This window comes from Ceratotherium simum, chromosome 6 (genome assembly GCF_057802395.1).
Source record: "Ceratotherium simum simum isolate JZ-2026a chromosome 6, ASM5780239v1, whole genome shotgun sequence".
Lineage (NCBI taxonomy): Eukaryota > Metazoa > Chordata > Mammalia > Perissodactyla > Rhinocerotidae > Ceratotherium > Ceratotherium simum.
The window spans coordinates 954,041-974,160 of NC_141905.1; the positions used below are offsets into that span (position 1 = coordinate 954,041).

The window sequence follows — 20,120 nt, forward strand, 5'->3', positions numbered from 1 at the left end:
GACATGATTTTTTTAAAAAGATAATTTCATAATGTAAAAGTGCTATGTAGAAATAAAGTAAGGAGTTAGAAATTGCCTTGGTTATTTTAGAGAGGGTCATCAAGGATAAACTTAATGGTGAAGTGACAGTTGAGCTGAACACTCCAAATGCAAGAGATCATGCAAATAATTGCAAGCAAGCCTATAGACACTGAGATAAGAATGAACGGATGTAGAGAAAAGGCCGTGCAGAGGGAAAGGGGATAACGGAGTGAGGTCAGGTAGCAGAGGTAGACAAGACTTGGAAGGGGACTGGATCTTATTTTAATGGCAATGAGAAGAATTTGAAAGTTTTAAGAGGGGAAGTAACATGAATGGAGTTACATTTTTAAACGGTCACTCTGTCTGCTTTGTGGGGAAATTGAATGCAGTCAATTATAGAACCTTGGTGCACTTTCCTTTGGATTTCCCCCTGTATATTTTTTTGCCTCAAAGCCATGGTTGGAGCTTGTGTCTTAGGACTCTTCCAGTTTAAGTAAGTGACTTAGGTAATTTAAACTGGCTTTAATTTTAAAGGGTATTAATTTTTAGCCCCAACCAAACAAAATTTCCAACATTTGCTAGCTTCAGGCTTGGTTTGATAGAGGAAATTAAAACATATCGTTCAAAGTCTGCACCTCCATCTCTCAGACAAGCTTTCTCGATGTGATGTGCATGATGGTTCCCAACAGCCTGAGACTTCAGTTCTAACAGCATTTCAACGTCGTCACAAGGAAAGCTTCTTCCTTGATGGCAATGGAGTACCCTGGGTGGGAGGAACTCGCATGTGTCTCCTTTTGATGACATTTCTATTTCTTAACTATTCCTTGGCCTGGTGACTCAGGCACTCTGATTAATGAGATTAAGGTCACATTTCTACTGCTGTGTAGTTGGCAAGGAGTGAGTTTAGTCCCTCCTAAACCACACAGCATAGTTTCTCTGTAGAAGAGAGGATAACTCTTACTAGAGGAAGATGGAGGAGTGTTTGCCAGGAAGGAAACAGATCTCAAGAGCAAGATATCAAGAAGCTATCAAACAGATATCAAGAAGGATAGAAGGAAGTCTGCCCATTTGTTAAAATTAGTTCTCATGACACCATGTTTGGTCCTCTTGGTAGGACCAATATAATGGTCGAAGAAAATTCTCATACTGAAAATTCGTGTGATTTTTTTCATATAATTTCATTAGAAATCACCAGTTAGCCTCATAAAGAAGATGATAGTGCAGGTGAAGAACTTGATATTTCTTCCAGGAGGGTCCCATTCATCCTCTTACAGCACCAGCTGCATGAAAAAAAAGAACACAAGATGCCAAAAGTCAAAGACAGGCCTCCGAAGGTGGTATTCCGAGCGATACGGGGAGAAATTGACTCTTCATTCTTTTTCCCACTAAATCAACTCTTCCTCACACAATAGCCTGGTTGTTATTCTTTGACCATTATCTAAACCCTGACTACCCCTGAGGGGTCAAGGGAGGGAGTTTCATTGAATTTGCCATAGAGATTGAATGTGACACTGACAGTTGTATAGAAATATTATAATCTACAATGAACATTTGACTTTTGATATTATTTTGCCAGCACAACAGAGTCATTAAATAGAGAATGAAGGGTTAGTAAATAGAGAAAAAATATTTTAAAATTATTAAGATCTCTGTAGCGTACTGAGTAGGAATAAATAATTATGGAAATAAAAAAGAAAATTAATACATGAATTTTAATTTCTGTTCTGCATCATTTCATAGTATGTTTGAGCTCTGTTGAGGCTGCATCATTTGCAGTTGGTCTGGAATAAAACTGTCAAAAGGAAGGTAAAATGGATTTTAAAAAGGTTAATACTGGCAATGTCAGAAAGCATAATTTTTAAAGCTTTATAGCAAATTGTTAGGGTTTTAGCTACAATTGAATCAGATTACAGCTGAATTCAGAGCTAATTATGTTTTCTAGAAAAGGAGAGTATTATAGAATAATAAAATAAATCTATCCAATACCATTTCTCAGAAAATTTTAAATGCGTTCATCAGTGTTTTATAATTGTAGAAATTTTGCTCTAAAACTTTACAAACATTTATTGATAGGTAGCTTTCTGAACCATGCATTTATTCCTCTGCCTCCCAACTTCCCACTGGAAAATAACCAACACAACAAAGGTGAATTGGACAAAGTCTGTATCAAGACCAGAAATCTGGTAAAAGTCCTAGCAACAGGATCATGAGAGCAGTTTTGCTAATTAAAGAAAGGGACTGTGTCCCACCTAAGGATGAGCTACAGTGACCAACATGGAAAAGAAAACACTTTCTTCATGGGAAATCTCTGCCACACAGCTGTCTTCACCAGGATTCCTATTTCATTTTTGACAGAACTAAAAACCATATCTCACACTTCCAGCTGTCTTTGTCCTTAAAATCAGAGACAATATTCCTGCTATCCTTTTGTCCCCAAATCAAAGTTTTAGACAGTGATCCATCTAATACTAAAAAGAATCTCTCTTAAATCTAGGCATGCACAAGCACAGACTCCCTTTATAAGTGTAAAGAAAACATACGTCAAAAGAGGCAGTAATTCAAGCAATGAGAGGTCCTGCGGGTAAATTAGCAAGCTCCTCTCCCACCACAAAAGGAAAAATGCTGTAGGGTGCAGTAAAAAAAAAAAAAAAAAAAAAGGTAATAATGTCCTTTGTATTTTCAGGAAAGCATTATTTCAGGAAGACATATACAGCATTTAAAAAGCAAAAGCAATAAATCCGGTGGACAGCATATTGACTACGTGAGAAAACCAGATCAGTGAATTTAAAAATTGGTGAATTCTCCCTGACTTTCAGGGGAAAAGATTAAGAGAGAAATATGATTAATTAAAAATAAGAAATATTGAAGATAGACCTAGTTAACTTAACATGTGCATAAACTTCCATAAGGAAAGATGAGACTCACTCACAACGAAGGAATCAAAAGTAACAATATAAGATTTCCCACTCATATGATGGATAAAAATTAAAAGGAAATTCGATAATATCAAGTGTTGAAAGACAACTCTCATTCAGTGTCAATAAGAATCCTAATTACTACAATCATTTTGGAAATCAACTTGGCAATATATACATACACAGCACTTGACTTTACATTTAGCCAAAATATTCATACCCTACAACCCAACAATTCCACTCCTAGGTATATTATTCCCTAGGCTTGGATACTTTCAGAAGCAGACCTGGAGACTAATATTTCAGTGCAAAATAGTTTATTTGTGAGGTAGTTTCAGGAAATGCCAGTGTGGAAATGAGACAGGGAAGGGAGCCATTAAAGGGTAGATTATCAACAAGTTATCACTGTGGGCACATGGAGCTCCATCTGACTGAGGAGCTGTAGGACACAGTGTAGCACACACCATTAGAGTTATTCCGGTCAAGGGTGAGTAATCCAGGGTATTTATCTCCCAGTGCCCTGTCCATCACTGGTTGAGGGCTACCTCTGGGCGCATCGACTCTATGCACTTCCAGCTTGCCCTATGTATCTGCTGAGTGTGTTCCCATTCAGGAGACTGTCTTCCAGCTGTCCACAGCAAAAAGGTCTTCACAGTCAGCCTTCAGCATGCAGAAGGGAGGGCTAAAAGAATAAGAGTAGGATGCTGATGCTGTCTGCTAAGATACTCCAATGAAAGCAGATGATGTGTACAAGGAAATATATTAAAATATATTTAGTACTTAATCATTTATAATAGAAAAAATGGCAGCAACTGAATGCCCATCCTTAGAAAGGTGAAAAATAAAATGTGATATAGACACAAGGAATAATCTAGATGTCTATAGATCAACATTACTAAATCTTAAAATCAGTGAAAAATAAGCTACAGAAAGATACATATATTTATTATAGCATTTATATAAATTTAGTGACAAATTATATAAATAAGTGGCATATGTAAAATAGCATATTTTAACTTAAAAAATCCACCATACAATGTAAACATACTCATGTAAGTAAAAAATTTTAACAAAAGCCTAAAAAGATACACAAAAACTTATGATGCTTTTTACCTCCTGGAAAGGAAATGGGAGAACAAAGCAGAGTTTACATTTATCCACAATATTTCTTTCTTTCATTAAAAGGAGAATTTGAATTGAACAGTTATATGTCAAAATGTCAATTGGTGGATAGATATTTAGATATTGTTCTTTGTAAATTTCTTTTACTTTTCTCAAAATAAAAGAAAATAAACACAGAAAATGGAAGATGGAGAAAGAGCAATAAATATTAAAAGAAAGCATCCCTGAGCTGAAAAACGCATTAAAAGTTTAGGTATAGTATGATCTCACCCATTAAGTAGTAGATAATAACAACAATAAACAAACACATAGAGACAGAGATTGGATTGGTGGTTACCAGAGGGGAAGGGGGGAGGGGGGAACGCGACAGGGATAATTCGGCACATGTGTGTGGTGATGGGTTGTAATTAGTATTTGGGTGGTGAACATGATGTAATCTATGCAGAAATAGAAGTATAATGATGTACACCTGAAATTTATACAATGTTATAAACCAATGTTACTGCAATAAACAAAAAATTAAAAAAAATGAAAAAATAAAAAAAATAAAGTAAACAAACATCAAAAAAAAGTTTAGGTATAAAATGTTATGGGCAAAATAACTGGTGAAATATTTGAATTTTATGAATAAGAAAAGAAAAGGCTTGCTGTACTCCTAATTTTAATTCAAATATTTCTATTTGCCTCTGTACCCTCTTAGTAAAGTACCTGCTCAGCCTCAGGGCCCTATGCCCAGAAGCCCTGCTTGGTAGGCCAGCAGCCACTGACTGAATTTATCAGCAACAGTTATAGATCCTGGACATATTTGGGATCTGGACTCAGAAACTATCTAGACATTGTCTCTACTATGAAGGCCATTTTGAGTAGGGAGACACTTTTTATTTATTTATTTATTTATTTATTTATTTATTTATTTATTTATTTATTTATTTATTTTTTGTGAGGAAGATCAGCCCTGAGCTAACATCCATGCCAATCCTCCATGCCAGCAAAAAAGATTTTGCTGAGGAAGACTGGCTCTGGGCTAACATCTGTGCCCATCTTCCTCCACTTTATATAGGACACCACCACAGCATGGCTTGACAAGCTGTGCCTCGGTGCATGCCTGGGATCCGAACCTGGGCCGCCAGCAGTGGAGCGCACCCACTTAACGGCTACGCCACGGGGCCGGCCCTGGGAGACACTTTAAAGAGAGAGAGAGAAAGAGAGAGAGAGAAAGAGAGAGTGGGAAGACTTGATTACCAAACATTCAGTTTTTGGTTTCAGTCTCCCGGGATGTTGGGACTTCACTTACTGCCATTTGGCTCCATTGAATATTTCTGCATATTTACACATATTTATATTTGTAAGTTCTCTCTATCAAAGAGTACATTCCTCTTTTCTTAAAATTAATTTATTTTTATTGAGGTATGATTGATGTACAAAAATGCTGTACATGTTTAGTGTATACATCTTGATGAGTGTGAAGATAAGTATGCAGCCATGAAACCATCTCTATGAACAATGCCATAAACTTAGCAGCACCTCTAATAGTTTCCTCCCTCCCTCTTTTTTTGTGTGTGTGTGATAAGAATATTTAACATTGTTAACTATATGTCCTATGCTGTAGAGTAGATCTCTAGAACCTATTCATTTTGCATCACAGACTATGCACCCCTCACCAACACTTCCCCAATTCCTCCTCCCCCTAGCCCTTAGTACTCTTTGCTTCTATGTGTTTGACTATTTTAGATTCCTAATATAAGTAGGGTCATGTAGTATTTGTTCTTCTGTCTGGCTTATTTCACTTAGCATAATGTCATCCAAGTTCATCCATGTTTAGCAAATGGCAGGATATCCTTTTTTAAGGCTGAATAATATTTCAACACATATATATATACATATATATATATATCTCACAGTTTCTTTCTCCATTCAACTATAGATAAATATTTAGTTTGTCAAAATGTCCATACTATCCAAAGAAATTCACAGATTCAATGCAATCTCTATCAAAATCCCAATGGAATTTTTTACAGAAATAGAAAAACAATCTTAAAATTTATATGAAACCATAAGAGACCCCAAATAGTCAAAGCAATCTTGAGCAAGAAGAACAAAGCAGAAGGCATCACATTTCCTGATCAAAATACGTTATAAACCTATAGTAATCGAAACAGTATGGTACTGGCAACAACAGACGTATTGACCAATGGAACAGAAAAGAGATCCCAGAAATAAACCCACACATTTATGGTAAACTGATCTTTAACAAGAGAAACAAGGATGCACAATGGGGAAAAAATCTTCTTTTCCATAAATGATGTTGGCAAAACTGGATAGCCACGTGCAAAAGAATGAAATTGGATCTTTATCTTATACCATACACAAAAACCAACTATAAAAGGGTTAAAAACTTAAACATAAGACCTGAAACTGTAAAACTAGAAGAAGACATAGGGAAAAAGTTTGTTGACGTTGGCCTTGGCAGTGATTTCTTGGCTATGCCGTCAAAAGCACAGACAACAAAAGCATAAATAGACAAATGGAACTATATCAAACTAAAAGCCTTCTGGAAAGCAAAAGAAACAATCAGCAAAGTGAAAAGGCAGCTTATAAAATGAGATAAAATATTTACAAATCATATATTTGATAAAGAGTTAATATCCAAAAAATATAAAGAACTCCTACAACTCAATAGCAAAAAAACGATAACTCAATTTAAAAACGGGTAAGTTCTCTCTCTCTGTTCCTAAACTAATTAGTGTGGATTTTTGTACCATACCACCAAAAGGTCTTTGACTAAGATACTACTGTTTCAGTTCGATTTTTGTCTCTTCTCCCTCCCTCCCTCCCACTCAACTTTCCTTTCTCCCTCCCTTCCTTCTATCCTGCCTTTCTGCCTTCCTTCTCTGTCTCTCTCTCTGTCTCTGTCTCTCTCTTTTCTTCTTCCTAACCATTAATGTAGCTTTTCTTCTTTTTTTCTGAGAGTGTATTTGTTTCTATGTATTTATTTAAGGTAAATATAATATCTAAATATTATTCTCTAGATATTTTTCTTGATGATAAAATGTTTTTTTCTTTAAATATTACCATCATCTATTAAAGTTTATTAAGATTATTCCCAACTTGGAGCCATTTTTGCAACCATGAAATGGAATCTATTGATAATATATTATTTCAAATTTTGCCTCTATGTTTATAAGGTATATTACGTCTTATAGCTCTACACTACAGAGCTTTCTTTTTTCATGCTACCTTTACCAGTTTTAATGTCAGTCATATGTTAACACTGTAAATTTATTTGTAAAGTTTCTTTTTTTCCTATGATCTTCCATTGAGAGTGTGAAAGAACTCATCCAGGAAACAGAATGGATTTATCCCTTTTCAAGGAGTGGCTTACTTTTTAACACCTCTCATTTCATTTGATGATTATTTTTTTATTTCCATTTCTACCACATACTGAGTCTGTTACAATAATATTTAGGCATCTAGAAAACCACACACTTCATGTTTTTAATAGAGACATGCTACAGACAATTGCGTGATAACCATCTTACCTCTGGATGCTGTCCACGATGGGGCATGATGGTTGAGAAGGACTTTCACTTCATCTACAATGTTTTACATATTTCACAAGGATCACATTCATGTAGTTCTGGGATAATTAAGATTTAATTTGTTAAAACTGGGAACTGAGTAAAGGATTAGATTAAAAATAATGAATATATTTTCTATATCATATCTTTTTGAAAAATAAAGTCATAAAGATCCAGATCATGAAACAAAAAATATAATTAAAACATAAAAACAAAATTAATATGATGATACTATATGAACAAATCAATAAAAAGTTTATTTTGGGTTATTAAAAATATTCAAATGAATAAATATATGGTTTTCCTAGAATGAATTATACACTATTGTTAAAAAGTCAGTTTTCCACAAATTAGCCTATAATTTTATAACAATTCCAATACAAATTACAGCACTTTTTGGAATATGATAAAACCACTCTAAAGTTCATCTGGGAGAATAAATATGCAAGAATTGGCAAGAAAATTATGAAGAAAATAATCAGGGTACACTTATACTATCACATATTAATTAAAGTTACTTAAAAGGTAAAATTATTCAAATAGTCATGATGCAGATTCTGGAAATGATATCTCAGTGGATTAAATGAGAACATTTGGAGTCAGACACTAGTGTTACCAGATACATACCCAAGTTCTTTACCCGCCACACAAGAGGGGCCCAGTAAAACTAGAATCCAGGCTTATGGCAAGGAAAGAGTTTTTATTTCGGGTGACGTCAGCCAGGAGACAAGAGGTTTCAAATTTGTCCCGTCTCCCTGAAAGATGGGATGCAAGGGGTTTTAAAGGTTGTGAGGGAGAACATGTGCTGGGGTTTTAGGTAAGGGAAGGGGAGCATGTGTACGTGCTGGCTGGCACCTTCCACCAGATTGCATTTGAGCTTGAAGACTGAATTTCTTTCTCTTGACTGTCTGGACTTTTCTGGTTAGTTTTCATCTTCAGCCTGTGTTTGGCCCTGTGAGGCTGAATCAAGTCTGGACCTTGATTTCCTGGGAAAGACAGCTCACTCATATACTAAGGAGGGACAGAAAGACCTGGTTAGTTTTAAACAACAGTTGATTATGCTGAATATGCACAGCTGAAGTTAGCAAAGCTTATCTCAAAGTTTTTGCTCTCTTCTTCTAGCCCAGGGAAGATTTTTCAACCTCTTTTTGCTCTGTTTCAATCCCGACAGTCTTATGATCATTCCTCAATCTTGGGGAATGGGGGCAAAGACCACTCTAGCTACTTCCTGCTGTAAAAGGGCGAAGATCAGGATCAGAGGAATGAAACTATTTTACCTTTATTTTTAAATATTTTGGAGTACCAGGTGGGGAGAGTGAGATATGCTTTGCATGACTAATATTTTAGTACTCTGATTAATGGCTTTGGAAGAATATTTAAGTTTACATTTATCACATGTATTAGTAAAACAGCCCAAATTTTATTGTCCCCTCCATAATGGACCTAAATCCTTGGGGAATCTAGGAAAAGAGGCCTGTAAACCAATCAAAGTTAGTGCCTAGAACCCAAGTGAAATCTGATGTGGCCAAGTAGCCTGCTGTCTATAGTTCAACAAATAAGGTAAGAACCTAGGAGTCAATTATTCCTTATCTTTAGAAGACTGTTTTCTGAACAGCAACTTGCAGTGTGTTAGGGATTCATTTAACACTTCAGAGAAGTCAGTGTCAAGAGTATGAAGTCACCCAAGGTTTGAGTGGTTCCAGTTGTGATGTTTATCTCTGGCATGGTTTATATTTCCTGTGGCATTTTTCCTATAGTCCCATCCAGCGGGGATGAAGTCTAGGATGTCAATAGGACCCAGCCGCTATGACAAAGATGGTGTAGAGAAATATCTGCCAGTTTCTAGGTTTTTAGTTCAAGTTCCTTCCAGATCTTTTGGATCATCTCTAGAACATAGAAAGGGTCTCCCAAAGTTAGGCCTACTTTGTGTAAGCAAGTAACCGGATATTTAATAAGCATTTCTAGAGAAACAAAAATAAAAACAAGGTTAATGTTTGGAGCAAATTATAAACCAATTTCTGAGCTCAGGGGACGGCCAGTCAAGAAGATCTCTAGATGTCAGGTTGACGCATCCCCTGCAGTTTAAAATGTCTTCAATGATGTCATCAGTCACTCAGATAAACCTTTTAAGTGGCTGACACAGCAGCAGGCATGAAGAGTATCCAAACTTGGGCTCCCATGGTGCTCTCGCTTAGGTTTATATCAAGTCATCCAGCTTCAGTTTGCAGGGCTTCAGGAAAAAGAATGGTTTCAGTTCTCAATGATTCCAAATGAAAAGGACAGAAAAAAAAAATTTGAAAACATTAATTTGGAGCTCTGTACCAGATATTTATTGAAACTAGAATTCAGGATCCAGTGCAGTTTACAGGTAGAAACCAAAAACCTCAAAGACAATTAACAGAACGAAAATCCAACATCCATAAATATGTACTATAGTTTCCGTTGAAACATAATTTTTTCTCTAAAATCACCCTCCTTTTTACCAAAGATAGCCAAATTAAGACTCATTGTTTTATAAAATAAGTCTAGTTTTAATAAACTTCGCCCAATTATTTATATAAGTACAGCAAGAATAGCAATTGATCATATAGGCTCTTTTAAATCTGCTTTGCTGGAACTCTTTATAAGGAATCTCAGATCGAACTTTAAAGGCCTCTTGAGGCCAGGAAAGCCAAGCCAAGCCAAGGACTTGCCATTAGACTTGCCTGTAATACCTACAGATTTGGGTGAATTCCTCCTTTTTTTCAGGTTCCCCAAAATAGTGAGGTTCCAGGCACCTGCCAAATAAGTGACCTTCCTTACTTATGTGTAAGGTTGTTGTTTGGAAATGTTGTAAATAAGGTACCAGGCCAATATTTCCAGGTGGCTTTATTCCATGAAGTCCAATCTTCATTCCTCAAAAGCTGTCTAGTCATATTGGAGCCTGCATATGCTTTTTTAAATATGATGTTCCAGTCAAAGCTTTGTTAATATATCCAATGTTTCCAATTGTGTCCTGTTATAAGGAGAACAGATCCTTATTGAACTTATGCAAATAACTATATTGCCATGAAATAAGAACGTTCACTTATTACGACTTTTCAAATTCTGGAGGGATCGGGTAGAGAGAAAAAGATAAATGCTTTAATTCTGCTTACAAAGGTATAAGTCAGTTCCCTATGAGAAAAGGGAAAAAGTTTTTCTTAAACCTGAAAAAACAAAAAAACAGCAATATTTCAAACAAAAAGTCATAAAAAATTATAATTATCTTTATCAATTTATTCAGTCCCATGATATCAATTCTTGATCTTCTGTTAGCAGCTTCACGAAGTCATCAGTTTCTTAGTTAGAATTCTGTAATTTCTTACCTAGTTTAGTTTTATAACCTGAAAGTTTATCAGAAACCTGTGTTTTAGAGCAAGTGTCAGAGTCTTTTCCATGAATCTCTCTAAAGATGAAACACAACTTCAAAAACATCAGAGTAAAGCAACAACCTTCAGCAAATGACAAAACATTCAAAAATGGCAGTTGATAAAGACACATGGCTATTTCTGTAACATACAGCACTTTGAGATAATAACCAGAATTATGATTGACAAGCAGGACAGATCAGAACTTTTGGGATGTTATATATTTTTTAAAACACTTGGTCAAATAGGAAACAATACCTAGTTATCCATTTAATCAAGGGGACAACAGAAACAGTCAAAGGCAAACAGAGTTAAAACAGTCAAAAAAAACCTTAATAGAGAGACCTCAATCCTTTTTAACACAGGAAATTATTTTAATAAAACATAGATGTTCTGCCTTTTACATGGACTTACTCAAAGGAACACCTTTTTAACATTTATATAAAGAGCAGACCAAAAGTTCAAGAAAATTGCCTTTATAAGAGAGAAAGCCAAATCCTAATTTTCCACCAGCTTACTTCAGTCAACCTCACCATGTACAAAACTCCTCAGGGTTTTACTTCCACAAACCTTCTGTCACTTACTTTTTACGTTCAGAATTTGTCCCATGCCTTCTTTCCTTTTTTTCCTTAGTACTTTAGGACAAATTTATCTTTCTTAACAAAACAAATAAAAATAACTCTATCCCTTATACCTTCCCTATGGACAGCATACATTTTACTTTTCTTGTATACAGACTTTCCAGAAATATGTACTTTCTCATAGAAAATTTTTCAACATGCACAAAACATGTTTATCAATAAACTTAAGCATCTTTTAGTTTCTCTGAGATAAGAAACCAAAGCAGACAAATCTATGCTTAGTAACCAATTTTTAATGTTTTATCTTATGTGGAAACGACCCAGATACTCAATACATTTTTATTAAGTTAATTTAGCAAAAGTCTAAAGTTTCAAGTTACCAAAAAGATCCTGAAAGCTGTTTTTTAAGTATACAGACCATAACACATAATTATTATTAAAAGGTTCCCCCCAAAACTTTCATCCTTTTCACATCTATTTAATTTACTTGTTTTCAATAATTATATTTAGATTGTCTACAAAAAGCTTATGAGACATCAGACAGAAACAGTTATTATTATGTTATTATTTTGCTGACAAATTTTGCAACAGAGATAACATGAGCTCATTTGACCAGTGAACCTAGGCTATATGTCTCCATCATATCCAATGTTGATAACTCTGAAAACATATTTATTTCAGTTAAACCAACAACCTTAAACAAGCTTTTCATTTATTAAAGATCATTTTATATCATATTAACTTGAAAGACATCTGGGCTAGCTCTATTACATTTAGAAATAACTAGTAAAAGTGTTTGCTGCAAGCCAATTAAATAGAGATCCTTTAGAAACTGTACCATCCAGAGGCATACAAATACATATAGAGACAGATAAACACAAATAGAGATCTTCAAAAGTTTAACCAGGTCTCAGGTACCAAAGTCAGAAGAATAGTTAGATCCAAACTATTTTTCTAGCAGGTAGATCTGCTCAGATGGCCAAAAATATTTACTGAAGATTCTTTTTTTTTGCTGTAGGAACTTTTTACAGCTGTTTTTGAAATAACTTTGTCTTTTAGAAGTTCCTGTATATTAATTAAAGATTGCATCCCATCATGAGAGGTTTTGAATCCTCTCTTTTAAGGGTGACCCTTAAGGTGGACTCATCTGAAACAGAGGTTCTCCAGAATAGCCATTACAATTTCAAATTATTTCAAAAGTTTACTTATTTTCACTTGCTTAATTTTAGATCAGGAATTCCAGGGGAGGTGAAGCGGGGAAGCTCAGCAAGAGAGGAGAGAAGAGCAGCAGATTCAGCTTTGGCTGCTGGCATGTTTAATTATTTTCTTTTAAAGAGGCAGTACAGTAATCCTGATTTCATTTAGAAGCCTCAAAAGATTAAAATAGGCTTCCCATTGGTCATTTAACGTTTTAGCTGGCTTTTTCCAATTGCATAAGCAAATATACCAGTTTTGGTAAACTGAAATTGCCCCATTTTGTCCATTTTAAAGTGAGATCTCCTTTAGCGTGTTTAATTAACATTGCCTGGAGGGTGGATTTATACGCTCTTACAATATCAAGCAGAGAAATGTTCCCCAGTGAGACACAATGTTTATCTCTATAACATAATCTATAATACAATCGGACAAAAGAGATGTGATCAGTTTACATAAAGCCTATTTAAATATACCAACTTTTATAAAACTTCATCTTAATTCTATCACTCTTATACCTCTAACTACCACTTTTATTAAGATTCCATTAACAAGTTTCAGTATTACAATACTGTGTAGGGGAAGCATTCCCAGCCAGACATAACATTCATTTCCAAAAACACATCCAGACAAAGTTGACATAATCTCTTCTTATAATATTAGCTTAAACACTTTAATCTTTATAGTCTTATCAACTTGAGCAGCCTACTGTTACCCCAAACAATTGCTAGTCAGGTTTCTCATTGTGATTTCTGCCTACTGGCTTTTTAAATTTTTCAAACTAGGATGAATAGGACAGGCCTATCTGAGGTCCTTTAATGTTGGGAGGGGCCAATATGGAGTCCCTTTTAGCCCATCCAACCTGAGGCAGTGTTTTATTAAAACCTTTGTTTTAACCTCATCCATGTCTGTTTCATTCATCCCACTTTTTCTTTAATAAATAAAGATTTCCATCCTGCTGAGATGAGTCCTGTGACTCCTCCCATTTTCATTCCTCTTTGCTTCTTCCCCTTTTAATAGTTGTCTTATTTACCCCACTGTCTTATTTACCTTATTATTATTTTTTTATTTTAACTCTAAAAATTTCCACCTTGTTGAGGGTCCCTTTTTTCTTTCCCAGCTTCCCTTTACTCCTCTGTTAACTCAGTGCCTTCATTAGTATTTTTAAGACCATAAAAGGAAGCTGAAACCCCGAGTTTGATTAAGTTCTTAAGGCTAGTCATTGTATTTTCCTTTCCTAGGTACCAATAAAACAGTTGTTTATGGTGAGAGCTCTCTAAAACTTTTCCAACTTAAGGATCCACTGTTGGGCCATTTTTTTTCTCTCTGGAGTCTAAAGAATATTGTGGCCATGTGGTGTCACAAAAGAAAACCATCTTCTTCTTGGACATGGGCTCCTAGCTGAATATAGCCCATTTAGCCAAGAGGTGGCCCAGAGGGCTTTTCTTGGGGTCAGATGGAGTTCCCCCCCTTCAGAATTACAAACATACAGAACAGAGAGCTAGATGGGATCCCAAACAGAACAGACAGGTGCACCCAACAGATTCCGAGTAAAAGTCCTACAACTATTCTCACTCCGGTAGGATGCCGTATTAACCAGATGGCCTTGCCTGTCAAAGAGATAGGACCCCAGATGGAGGGGAAGGGAGTTCTCGGTGTATATCCAAGGCGACTTACCCTACTCCAGATTGAGTCCGACTCACCAGAAGCAAAAACAATTCTAGAGCCTGTTTCCTTGCCATAAGAAAATGTGCCTAGGGTCAGCGGTGCCGGGTCGGATGGAAAGTACTGGGGGCAGTCCCTAGGGCAAATCACCTAGGCAGCTGCTGGACTGCTTCCCAGGAAATCCCAGCCGGCCCAGGGCCTCAGAGCCATGGGCAAAGAGTCTCCTGTCTGGCTCACCAAATTGTTAGCAGATACATACCCAGGTTCTTTACCCACCGCACAAGAGGGGCCAAATAAAACTAGAACGCCAGGCTTATGGCAAGGAAAGAGTTTTTATTTCGGGTGACATCAGCCAGAAGATGAGAGCTCTCAAATTTGTCCTGTCTCCCCGAAAGATGGGAGGCAAGGGGTTTTAAAGGTTGTGAGGGAGAGCATGTGCTGGGGTTTTAGGTAAGGGAGGGGAGCATGTGGACATGCTGGCTGGCACCTTCCCACCAGCTTGCATTTGACCTTGAAGACTGAGTTTCTTTCCCTTGACGGTCTGGACTTTTCTGGTTAGTTTTCATCTTCAGCCTGTGTTTGGCCCTGTGAGGCTGAATCTTGATGTCGGGACCTTGATTTCCTGGGAAAGACAGCTCACTCATATACCGAGGAGGGACAGAAAGACCTGGTTAGTTTTAAACAACAGTTGATTATGCTGAATATGCACAGCTGCAGTTGCAGCTGTTAAAAAGCTGTTAAAAACCTGCAGCTGCAGGTTAAAAAGGAAGACTTTTTAACCTCATTTTGCTCTTTCACTAGTAAAGCCTCATACCAGTGACAGAAACTATAAGAGAAAAGATTAGCACACTTTAATACATAAACATTAGAACATTTCTTGACCAATACATACACAGAAGGAAAAAGGCAAGCTAGGAAAAAGCATTTCTAGCACAACAAATACAGATTAAAATCATAATATAGAGAGATCTTGGGCCGGCCCCATGGCTTACCGGTTAAGTGTGCGTGCTCTGCTGCTGGTGGCCCGGGTTCGGATCACGGGCGTGCACCGAGGCACCGCTTCTCCGGCCACGCTGAGGCCGCGTCCCACATACAGCAATTAGAAGGATGTGCAACTATGACATACAACTATCTACTGGGGCTTTGGGGAAAAAAAGGAGGAGGATTGGAAATAGATGTTAGCTCAGAGCCAGTCTTCCTCAGCAAAAAGAGGAGGATTAGCATGGATGTTAGCTCAGGGCTGATCTTCCTCAAAAAAAAAAAAAAAACAAAATAGAGAGAGATCTTTTATGTCCCTAAGAAAAAATATGCTTTGAAATGTAAAATTGGTAAATGCCACAAATACAGAATTTACACACTAAAATATCACCTCCAGTTGAAATAAACTAACAAGAAAGTTCATTCTCATTAGTTATTGAAGAAATGCAACTTGAAGCAGCAGCAAAGCAACCTGTATTAATTCCCAACCTGCAGTGTTGAAAAGGAAGCTGTGTCAGGCCTCCAGTTCTGCAGATATACAGGGTACAACTGAAAGAGAAGTTTGCCTCTGTCTTTTATATGCAGCATGTCGTCTCTCTCCAATCCACCTGAACTTGAGAAGGAAGAATAAAGCGTCTCCACATATCCTCCTCTCTACCAGCCATACATTTTTGTGTGTGAGGAGGACTAGCCCTGAGCTAACATCTGATGCCAATCCTCCCCTTTTTTCTTGAGGAAGACTGACCTTGGGCTAACAGCCGTGCCCATCTTCCTCTACTTTATATGGGCCGCCGCCACAGCATGGCTTAACAAGTGGTGCCTTGGTGCACACCCGGGATCCAAACCTGCGAACCCCGGGCCGCCGGAGCAGAGCTCGAGCACTGAACTGCTGCACCACTGGGCGGCCCCTACCAGCTTTACATTTTAATACTGAACTAGTTGCCTTATCTTTCGTAAGGGACAATCTAGGCCAATACTGTCCAATAGAATTTTCTGCAATGATGGAAAATTTTTATACCTGCATCGTCTAATATGGTAGCTACTAGCTGCATGTGGCTATTGAATGTATGGAATGTGATAAGTGTGACTGAGGAATGGAATTTCTAACTTCATTTAATTTTAATTAATTTTAATTTTTAACTAAATACCACGTGTGACTAGTAATCACCATATTGGACAGTACACAGTGCAACTCTAAGCAAATCCCATCGTGCCCCCCATAACTCATTTATCTTGATGTTGGATGTGTAAATATTTCAAACCACCCATTCATTAGTTTCTTTGCACCTATCCAATGGATTAACTATTCCTAATCCTATCAAAAGCAAACTCTTCGTGTGGCCAGTGACGTCTTCCCTCTCACTGACTCGAAGACTTCCTTTCTCTTTATTCCTTCTCATTTATCTACTTTGCACTCTTTACTGTATGAACACGTTTTAAGGTGTCTTCCACCTTTGAGAAAATCTGCCACAACCTCTTCTCCATTCTTAAGGTCATGTCTATTTTTCTCCTTCTATCCAGAGCAAAACCGGATGAAGGATGTGTGTGTGTGATAGCTCTGTTTAGTTCCCTGAACCTAATTCTTTATTCTCCTTCATTCCACCTAGACTGCTCTTACCAAATCAGTTATAGCTGCCATGTTAGTAAACATATGGTGATTTCCTGTCCTCTTCAAATGCCTCTCAGAAGCGTTTGATATATCTCTGGTGATTTGAAATGTTCATGGCAGGGTGTGGAGAGATACAGGATTACTTTTTTTACACATTGCCTGAGGGTAAGGTAACAATGGAGGTTAGGGATTTTTGAGGAGAGAATAGTGGAAAATGTGTATCTTGGATAAGAGGAATGTGACTCTTACTGATGATATACAATGGAGTTATTGAATAGTACACTTATGATTTGTCCATTTCCCTGCAAATTTACCTCAATAATAATAATTTAAAAATTAAGCAAATATTGAACATTAGTTAAAAATATACATGCTAAAGTGGGGTTCACTACATAATTCTTTCAACTTCTTTGTATATTTACAATGTTTTTGTAATTAAATTTTGGCCGGGGTAATGCAACAAACAAGAGAGAAGTAATAAAAGAAATAACAAAAGAAAATTTACCTGAACAGAACAATGACTGGAATATTTAGAATGAAATTTCGCAACTAATCCCTGGCAGAAAAAAATTTTAAAAAAAGCAATATCTTAGAGAACCTCTTGAATTCCAATAATAAAGAATTAGTACTACAAACTTTGATACAAATTGAACTGGTTACAAACAAAGAAAAGGGAATCTACCTTATATATGTTTTTTAAAACTGTAAGACAGGAAATTAGAAAACCACAGAACAGCATCTTGAAACTATCAAAAGAAAAGTACTATAGGGGCAAGCCCTGGTGGTGTAGTGGTTAAGTTTGGCATGCTCTACTTCAGTAGCCCAGGTTGGGTACCCGGTCATGGACCTACATCACTTGTCAGCCATGCTGGGGTGGCAACACACATGCAAAATAGATGAAGATTGGCAAGAGATGTTAGCTCAGGGTGAATCTTCCTTGTCAAAAAAAAAAAAAAAGTACTATAAATGACATATCATATATTTAGCCAATGTAAAATTCACATCAGATAAATACATGAATAAATGCACAATATGTTCATGAATGGAAGGTCTAAGTCTCAAGATCTATGAAGTTGATTCTTAACAAAATTATCAATACTGAAAACAAGTCCACTAAGGAATGAATGAGTTATTTTTAAGGAATTTGACAAACTGAATCTAAAATTCACCAAAGTAATATAAATGCAATAAAATTCAAAACAATTTTGCCAAGGAAAAATGAAAGTCATCTCTCACTATCATCGATTATACATGTTAAGGACTTCAACATTGAGATGATAGAGTAGCTGGAATTTGAAAAACACTCAGGAAAAATCAAGAAAAGACAAAATACAAAAAAAGAATCTGTTTGAAAGTACTGGTAAGTTACTGAGGCAACAGGCATTTGGGGAGTCAAGATTCTGGAGAGAAAAAAACTACGGAAAGAAGAGATGCTTCTTTAAGCATCTTTACCTGGGAGAATTTGCCAATCTTTGGTGTGATGACAGAGGCTGCAAATCTAGTAGATGGCCTTGGTTAGTAGGCGAAGAAACCAGCAGATATTCTGGCAGTTGCTTGTGGCCAGAGCTTTAAAAAATTCCAGTCTGGGACTGCCAAGACAGTAAGGACTAGAAGAGCCAAGTTTTCAGAAAGAAGAGAAGAGCAAAGAAGTAAGCCCAACACTCGGGTAGCTTTAGCTTGAAGTACTTGTTAAATTTTTAAACTGTGAAGGACAAAAGACCAAGAAGCTAAATGGAAAACCAGAGCAGAGTTTTTTTCAGTCTCCCAATGCTGAGAAAACAAAAGTTGAAGTTTAGGACATTTGAGAAAGTGAGGCCATAGCAAGTTTCACAAGCTCTCAACTGGGATCCCTGCAAGTCTTTACCCTAAAAGTAATGGCAAGGCACCTATACATAGAAACTCTGCAATTAAGCTAGATGAAAAGCCTGTGAAAAATCAGAGTAGACTTTCCAGAAGTTTCCCAATTCTGAGAACCCCAAAACTGGAATTCAAAATTTATCAGGAATAGAGGCGATAGAAAATTCCACAGGATTGGAAATCCTGAAGTCTTCCCCCCTGGAGCAAAGTAAGTAGAGCTTTATAAAAACTTCAGCCCAGCTGTTTATGTCAGTTCCTAATTTGATTAAGGTGACTCCCTTGCCAGAAGAGGGAACTTCCATCTGTCCTTGCATTTTTTTTACAAAAAATATTTGATATTTAGTAAAAAATTAACAGATGTGTCAAAAAAGAAAGGACCAAAAGAAAAAATAGAAAATAGACACATAGATCCATAAATGATCCAATTATTAGAGTTATCAATATGGATATGAAAATACTGTTATTAAGATGTACAAGAAAATTTTCACAATTTCACCAAAGAATTGAAATGTATATATTAAAAAACCCTGGAAAGTACAGATTTGATTTATGTAATAATAGAAATTAAAATTTTAATGCATGAAATTGTCTTATGATAAAGGCAGCATGAGGAGTTTAGGATATTCTCCTTCACAGAGAACAAGCACAGAATTAAACAAAATTATTAAAAACAATCTTTTCAAGGAAACAACCAAAAGTAGGCAACTACTTGAAAAGTGTTTACTCAGAAAACTGCTAGAGTATTGGATAAGAGCAGTGTTTATAACGTCCTTCCCTGAGGACATTTTTGAAAGGTTGAGTTAATATACCCTCCACACATCCCTCACTGACTGTTAAACTATGTTAGAAAGCCTAGCAAAAATTGAAATCCTAGAGAGACTTGCAATTTTTTTGTGCTCTTTAATGTGTTCCTTAACCTATACAAGATCAGAGGGCTCAGAGTGGTCTTATAGACTTCTGATGTCTGAGAATAATATCTGCAAATCGTTGACTGACTGCTAAAATATGCAGGCTCAGGGGAACCCTCTAGAGAGCCAGGACCAAATATATATAATCTCAAAACAAAGCAGACAGAGAACTCTATAGATAGAATAGAGAAAGCAGCAGCTCCACACTGTAGGAGAGAGAAATTTCATAGTTTGAGTCTATGTAAGTTAATTGCCTACTAAAACAACCATAACAAAAAACAATCCTCATAAGAACAAAATGAA

The 20,120-nt window shown here is 36.4% G+C and overlaps 1 long non-coding RNA gene across 1 annotated transcript; it reads right to left on the bottom strand.

Annotated features, from left to right (window-relative positions):
- Positions 1 to 3,247: 3,247 nt before the first annotated feature.
- Positions 3,248 to 11,094, bottom strand: LOC147916742 (uncharacterized). Its single transcript, XR_015552550.1, has 3 exons — positions 8,264 to 11,094; positions 7,598 to 7,695; positions 3,248 to 3,618 (listed from the first exon to the last, which is right to left on the bottom strand). It is a non-coding gene; the product is annotated as an uncharacterized LOC147916742 (long non-coding RNA).
- Between the last annotated feature and the right edge of the window lie 9,026 nt (positions 11,095 to 20,120).